This window comes from Coenobita brevimanus, chromosome 52 (assembly GCF_032717465.1).
Source record: "Coenobita brevimanus isolate Jiangsu-jjx chromosome 52, ASM3271746v2, whole genome shotgun sequence".
NCBI lineage: Eukaryota > Metazoa > Arthropoda > Malacostraca > Decapoda > Coenobitidae > Coenobita > Coenobita brevimanus.
In genome coordinates, this window is record NC_137005.1 from 16,607,566 (window position 1) to 16,615,499 (window position 7,934).

Below are 7,934 nucleotides of genomic sequence, written 5' to 3' on the forward strand. Positions count from 1 at the left end.
CACACCCCTGTTTCAGTCCCACATTGAGATCAAAGAACTCACTCAGCTCACCATCCACTCGCACCGTAGCCCTAGCTCCCTCGTACATACTCTTCACAGCACTCAACAATTTCCCCTCCACTCCATATATTCTTAATACCTTCCACATACCTTGCCTATCTATTCTGTCATAAGCTTTCTCCAAGTCCATGAAGGCAGCATACACTTTCCTTCCCTTCTCTAGATACTTCTCCACTAAACATCTTAGAACAAATATCTGATCTACACACCCGTTTCCCTTCCTGAATCCCCCTTGTTCTTCTCCAACTAGCTCCTCTGTCATATTCCTAACCCTATTAATGAGTATTCTACCAAATATTTTACCAGTCACACTAAGAAGGCAAATACCCCTATGGTTATCACATACTTCTCTCTCCCCTTTTCCTTTGTACAGAGGAACAGTTATACCTGATTTCCAGTCCTCTGGAACCCTTCCCTCTTCCCAAGCCAATCTACACAACTTCCATATCCACTCCACAACAATCTCACCCCCATACCTAAGCATTTCACCACACACTCCATCAATTCCTGGGGCCTTTCCCAGCTTAATCTTCTTCATCGCTTCCACTACTTCCGCCCTACTGATCTCTTCCTCCCTCCTCTCATCTCTTCTTCTCCCAGCCATTCCCCAACCACTTATACTCATACTGCTCTCACTCTCTACATTCAACAAATCCTCAAAGTGCTCCTTCCATCTCCTCAATTTCTCTCTCTTCTCCACCAACAATCTATTATTCCTATCTTTCACTCCCCTATTACTTCCCCTTTCACACTGCCTTACTTTCTTTACCTCCTTCCAAAACAATTTCTTACTCTCCCTCGATTTCACACTCAGATTCCTCCCAAACTCTTCATCCACTTTCTTCTTACTCTCCTTCACCAGTCTCTTAACCTCCCTTCTCCTGCTCACATATACCTCTCTCTTCTCTCTCTCATCTTCTCCCCTACCTCTACTCGCCAACCATTCACCATATGCCTTCTTCTTTTGTTCCACCGCTCGTTTCACCTCATCATTCCACCATGCTGTCCCTTGCACACCCTTGCATCTCCTCCTCACTCCACAAACCGCCTCACACGCTGCGCCTATCTCTTCCGTGAATATCTTACATACGTCTTCCACCCCTTCCATCTGCTCTAGCTCATACCTTCCCAATCTTTCTTCCACTATGCTCTTATATTTATAAATATATATATATATATATATATATATATATATATATACATGTGTACCCCCTCCACAATATGTCTACCCCCGATGTATATATGTCCCCCCCCAATGCATACATGCCTCCACTAAAATTGCTGACCTAGCACGCTTTGCCACGCCTGAACGAAGGCGTTATTGCATCAGTTCTTAGCAGGCAGCCAAGACGGGCTTACTATTTTACTCTGAGCTTGTCATAAACTCCTTATCTAGTTGTTTGTACACGGAGTTTCTATCACCAAAGTATTGCAAGTTACATTTGGTAGCAGCGATGTTTCGAACCATCACATTCTGACCGCCTCCTTGGATTTTTAGTGACATCACAAGATACACGACGTCTCGCATCTGCCAGCCTCGCCCCTTCTCAGTGCCTGTAGTGGTGTAATACCTGGCTGTGCTTTCCGAGTGTACAATTTTTCTCACCAGTGCTCACCTCTCAAACAACCCCACCCACACGCCTTGTTCCTGACCGCAAGTGTCACTGTCGCCGAGCTACGCACCCGTTGCACCTGTTCCCAGCACCCATTCCGAACTCATCATAACTCCTGCCCCAACGTTGCCACTTATCACTGTCTGCCCACTGCCTGCCCACCACCATTCTCTGCATTTACAACTCAACAGCTCTACACCTGCCTTGAACCAACATCTGCCCTCACAACCCACCACCGGCCCCATCGCCGCCACGCCCTGCCGTCACCCGCATCTGGTCTGCATTACGGAGCCTCATAAGACCGCCACTCCCTGCCGGTGATTCATCGCGGCGTCTCTTCTCCTCTCCGCCCAGCTGTCTCTCCACCGCCGCCCCGCCTCGCCTCGCCTCGCCTTGCCCAGCCCCGCCCCGCCCCGCCCCGCCCCGCCCTGCCGCAGCCCAGCTACGCCCAGCCACCCCTGCACGTCATACATCTCGACACTCCATTCTCTACTGTGTAACTATAGTATATCATAACTTTCTATAGAGATTATCCTCAATTTTCTCTACAGATTGGATATTGTAAATATTCCATCTCATTTCCATTACCCCGTTTTCATCTTCACCTACGTTATTTATAATCCATCTCATCCTTCGCCTTTTATTTAAACCATCCATCCCCGCACCTTCATTCATTTTCACACCTACTCATGTATTCCATTCTCTCATTGTTATATTATACATTTCCACCTACGTATCCATCTTCATCCTTTCATTTTCCATTGCCGCATTAAATGTCATACTTTCCACGTCAACCGCTTAACACCAGCCCTCTCGACCCGGAAACATCACATGACCATACCCCGTCTGCCGACTCTAACACAATCACTCATTTACGAAGTGGCAAAGAGTACCACCGCCCTGTACCTGAGACTCCCGTTTCACTTCCCTCAGAATCACTTACTACCCCTCCTACACTCGTAAATCCAGATACCTCCTCCTCTACTCCTGCATCTACACTCCCTTCTTCTTTCTCTACTCCTTCCCCTGTCGTTCCCTCTCCTGCCTGCCTCCATACCCCGTCTTGCTCGCCCTTACCTGCCACTACCTTCTCTCTCTCCCACACCTCTCCTGCCACCACTTCTGCACTTCCAGCCATGGCCAACCCTCCACAGTCTATCTATCTCGACGATGCCAATTGTCCCAAATTTACCGGCCAGGACCCAACTTGGTCTGGCTATGATTTTCTCAGAGAAGTCGAAACAGAAATACACAATAGACAAATCACCAATGAATCGCTCAAAGTAGCCTACCTCCTAGGTCGCTTGCACCACGGCAAATTGGACATCGGATCCGCGATCCGTGCAGGACATTTCGATAGCATTCATACCTTTGCTGATTTTCGTACGGAACTCATCAGCCTTTGTTGCCAGCATTCAAATACCGCATCTCTCATGGGATTCATTAATCTCCTAAACCAACTAGATGAGGACTTGCGAGTCCCAGCGCAATATGCCAAGCTCCGCAAAGCTGCCGCCGCCATGAAACAACTAGTAGCGAGATGCTCCAATTACTGGTAGGCACGAAATGGTTAGAAGACAAGAATGGCGTTCCAATGCTTTCACTCACCAACTTTGCTGACTTAATTGGTTACCTCAGATTCCTTCACTGGCTTACTCCTAAACAGCGAGAGCTAGCCTTGGAAATCGGTTTCAGTCCAGGAGATAAAATTATTCAGGTCACTAAAGCCATTCATGAAAGAACAGGTTCGAACTACATGCGTCAGGGCACCACCCAACCCTTGGCCTCCTCAGTCTGTCACACCTCCACTACCCCAGACCAATCTCGCTCCCGTCCCACCACACGCGGCAGACCTGCCACACATCGTTCTCCTACCGCAGGTCGTGATCAGTCTAGCGCCCGACGGAACAGACAATCTTCGATTCTTTGCTGGCACTGTGGTCATCCTGGACATCGAGCATCCAGTTGCGACCGTACATACAGACGTCCTCACTCCCAAACCAGACAGCGTACGCCTTCTCGCTCACGTCGTCCACACTGCAAATACCACAAGTCAAGCACGACTCACACCACTGAGGAATGTCGTTACCTCAACCGCCAACAGTCAGGGGAAGCGCCGTGCTCGTATCGGACATATATCACGTAGAACCAGACACCCAACTCCCCATCCGCCATGTAGGTCCCATAACATCCTCGGGTTTAGTCATTCTCGGCTGCAGTCATGACATACCAACATCATTCTTCTTGGGCACAGGATCTATAGTAAATCTCATTTCCAAAAATTCCTTACAAATTATTCATCGACATCACAACCACGTCAGTTTCCTAGAACCTCCAGACATTCGCCTATGTGGTGTCAATGGCTCAGAGTTTAAGGTTAAGGGAAGAGTCACCCTTGAAGTCAAACTCCACAGAGATTTGCCCCCTATCCCAATTGAATTTCATGTCACTAATGACTTGTAGTATCCCGCAGATGCCCTTATTGGTTTCTCCACCATGGCACAACACTCCATTGCATTATTACCTGCTTGTGGTAGTATAGACATTTCTGGATTCCCGGTTTACACTATGGAACGTCCCCGTCCTGTTCTTACGATCAAATCAGTCCTTCAATTACCTCTGTCCCTATCACTACCAAAACGTCCAACCCAGCCCAAACCACCACTATCATCATCTGAGAATACAGAGATCATTCCTTTACTGTCTGCGAGCAAGGACATAAATTCCTCAATGTCTCCTGATACATCATCTTAGCCCTCGAACATGGCTCTTACCTCCTCTCCCGACAACACTATCGCTGCCTCAGACATGTCTCAGTTACCTACCTCACACAGTCTGAATGATCTTCTCCAACACGCAGAGACGAAACGTGCAGTAACGAATACGTGCACAATTTTGTTACCGCATGAGTTCACCAAAGTCTCTGTTTGTGTTGCCGGTGCAAAAGAAGGAGTGGATGTACTAACCCCACCTGAGACGTGTTGTGTGAATGGCTTGGCTTATGAGTCAGCGTGGTGTACAGTCTTAGAGGACAGTTTATGCTACCTGTACTTGCTCAATGTCACAAATGCTCCACTAAAACTTAAAAGTGGTGTAAAGATTGGAGACTTCCTAGTATACCCAGCGGCTGTAAAGGTGTGCCAGGATTCCTCAATTCCTACTATTCAGACTGATGATAGTACGCCAATCGGTGTATGTACTATTAACTCTATGGGATCTGTGCCGACATATTCACCCGATATGCTCTCACATCTCACTTGCACAGATTTCCCAGAAAATACGTCTCAACTCCTCGACCTTCTGACCTCGTTGGTTGCCTTACCCGGTGAACCGATGGGTAGAACAGACCTTGTCAAACATACGATTGAACTACTACCAGGAACTCAGCCGATTTACATACCAGCGTATCGATTTCCTCACAGCCAGAGAAAGCAGACAGATCAAATGGTACAGAACATGTTAGACCAGGACATTATTGAATCCTCCGTCAGTCCATGGAATAGCCCACTTTTCTTAGTACTGAAGAAGGACGGCAACCTTAGACCAGTAGTCGACTATCGTAAGGTCAATTCTGTCACCGTTCCAGACCGTTTCCCGTTACCCGTCCTCACTGATTTGCTAGAATCCCTTGGTGAAAATAACGTAGTCTTTTCATCTTTAGACCTCCTCAGCGGGTACTGGCAGGTCGAACTGGAAGAGTCCTCTCACCCAGTAACAGCCTTTAGCACCCCTTCTGGACATTTTCAGTTTAAGAGACTCCCTTTTGGTCTGAGAAATGCTCCTTCCATGTTCATGCGACTTATCCATTCAGTCTTCAGCGGTATGATGGGACACTCTCTTTTTGCTTACCTAGATGATATCATTGTTGTGAGTAAATCCATCCCTGATCATTTTACCAAACTCCAGCAAGTCTTTGAACGCCTCCAGCTCGCAGGCCTGAAAATCAATCTCAGTAAATGTGACTTCCTGCAAAAGAAAATCAAATTCCTAGGCCATGTCGTAGATGCACAAGGCATTCATACTAATGAGGATAAAACTAAGGCGATTATTAACTTCCCAGAACCTACCACTACCGAAGCTGTACGAAGTTTCCTGGGCCTCAGTCGCTATTATCGTCGATTCATACGGGATTATGCAAAGATTGCCGCTCCTCTGACCCACTTACTCAAGCAGAATGTGCTCTTTGTTTGGACTAACGACCAGTCACAGGCTTTCCAAAAGCTAAAGACAGCTCTTGTAAATGCCCCTGTTCTAGCGTTCCCTGATTATACCACACCCTTCCTTCTCTGCACAGACGCCTCAGGCACTGGACTTGGTGCCGTTTTGATGCAACTCGATGAAGCATCAAGGAAGCGCGTAATAGCGTATGCTAGTCACACCCTTACAACCGCTGAACGTAACTACAGTGTCACAGATCTCGAAGCGCTAGCGGTAGTCTGGTCCTTGAAACATTTCAGAGATCTAGTCTATGGTTATCCAGTGCATATCCAAACAGACCACCTTCCACTATGTGATTTGTTCAAGAATCGCAACCTAACAGGTAGGTTAGGTAGATGGTCTGTCATCATCCAGGACTTTAATCCCACTTTTCAATATGTACCAGGCAAGTTGAATGTAGTCGCAGACGCACTCTCACGCCACGTAGCAGCAGCTATAACATCACTGCAGCCCGAAATAACTGAAAACACTACACTAATGTCAGAAGTTGTTCGAAACTTTCAGCGCCAAGACCCCGTGTGGTCCAAAGTCATTTATTTCCTAGAATCTGGCGATGCCTCGACCTTACCTACTCTGCCAGTATCACTAGATGAGTTCATGCTAGATGATGATCTCTTGTACAGGAAAACACTGCTAACAGGCAAAGATATGCCCAATCGCGAAGTATGCCAACTTGTTGTCCCCACTGCCCTGATACCAAAGGTTCTTCATATTGTTCATAATACTCCTCAAACTTCTCATCCAGGTAAAGACCACTGCTTGCACCAATCACGTCTCAAATACTATTGGCCAACCATGCGCCGTGATATCAATGCCCACTGTGACTCTTGCCTCTCCTGCCACCGCCACAAAGGATCAACCGGCTTACCAGCACCTCTCTTACAATACCCAATCCCGTCACGACCATGGGAAACTGTCTCAATCGATCTCTTAAAACTACCTCTCACAGAATCTGGCACTGAGTACTTGTTCGTAGCAGTCGACCACTTCTCCCGCTACTGTGTCCTCGTACCCCTCTCCGACAAGACCGCAAAGAGCGTTGCACGTGCCTTTGTCGATCACGTAATTTGCCCATTCAGTACCCCTCATACCATTCTTACTGACAACGGTACAGAGTTCAACAATAGCCTTCTAGATGAGATCTGTCGCCGCTTTCATATCAGTAAGTGCAATGTCGTGCCTAACCATCCGGCTTCCAATGGCCTTGTAGAACGCCACAACCGAAAAATCTTAGAGTGCCTTAGACATCTAGGCTCCCATAGTTCTTTCTGGGATGACTGGATTCCCCAAGTGGCATCCTCAATCAATAGCTCCATCAATGCATCCATTGCTGAATCTCCCTTCTTCGTCCTCTTTGGTTTTGACAAGGACCTCCCATACTCTCTCTTATCCTCAAAGCCAGAACCCATCTACAACATGGATGATTATGTTAAACTAAAATTGGCCAACTTCCAGACAATCCACCAGTATGTCCAATCCACTTTGGCTTCCTCTCAGGAGGACATGCTGCAGCGCCAACATAAATCCGCCTCTCCTATCACCATCAATGTAGGCAATCTTGTCTTTGCTCATTCCCATACGCATTCCTCTAAGTTGGATGACAAATTTACAGGGCCCCACCGAGTCCTCACTCAACAAGGCAACAAATTTCACCTCCAGGACCTGTCCACTAAGGACACCAGCTGGGTCCACGTCGATGACTTAAAGCGAGCACCCCGTGGCCTCGTGTTGGAAGAGTCACTTACACAACCTCCTGCCCCCTCTTCCTCTCCTCACATCCCTCAGTCTCCCTTGTCTCCACCTATCCCTCAGTCTCCTTCCTCTCTACCTCCACCTGCTCATTCATCAACCAATCAATATCGGTCCAAACTACGCTCTGCCCATCCACCTCTTCACGACCTCCCCCATTAACTCTACCCTGATTTTCTAGGTACGATGTTAGCGATCTCCCTGCTGGCAGTGCTGACCCTCCTGGGGTCTGGGTCAGGTCAGGACGATGGTGGAGTACGTCCCGGGGCCTTGGTCGGCTTGGGAGGCGAGGTG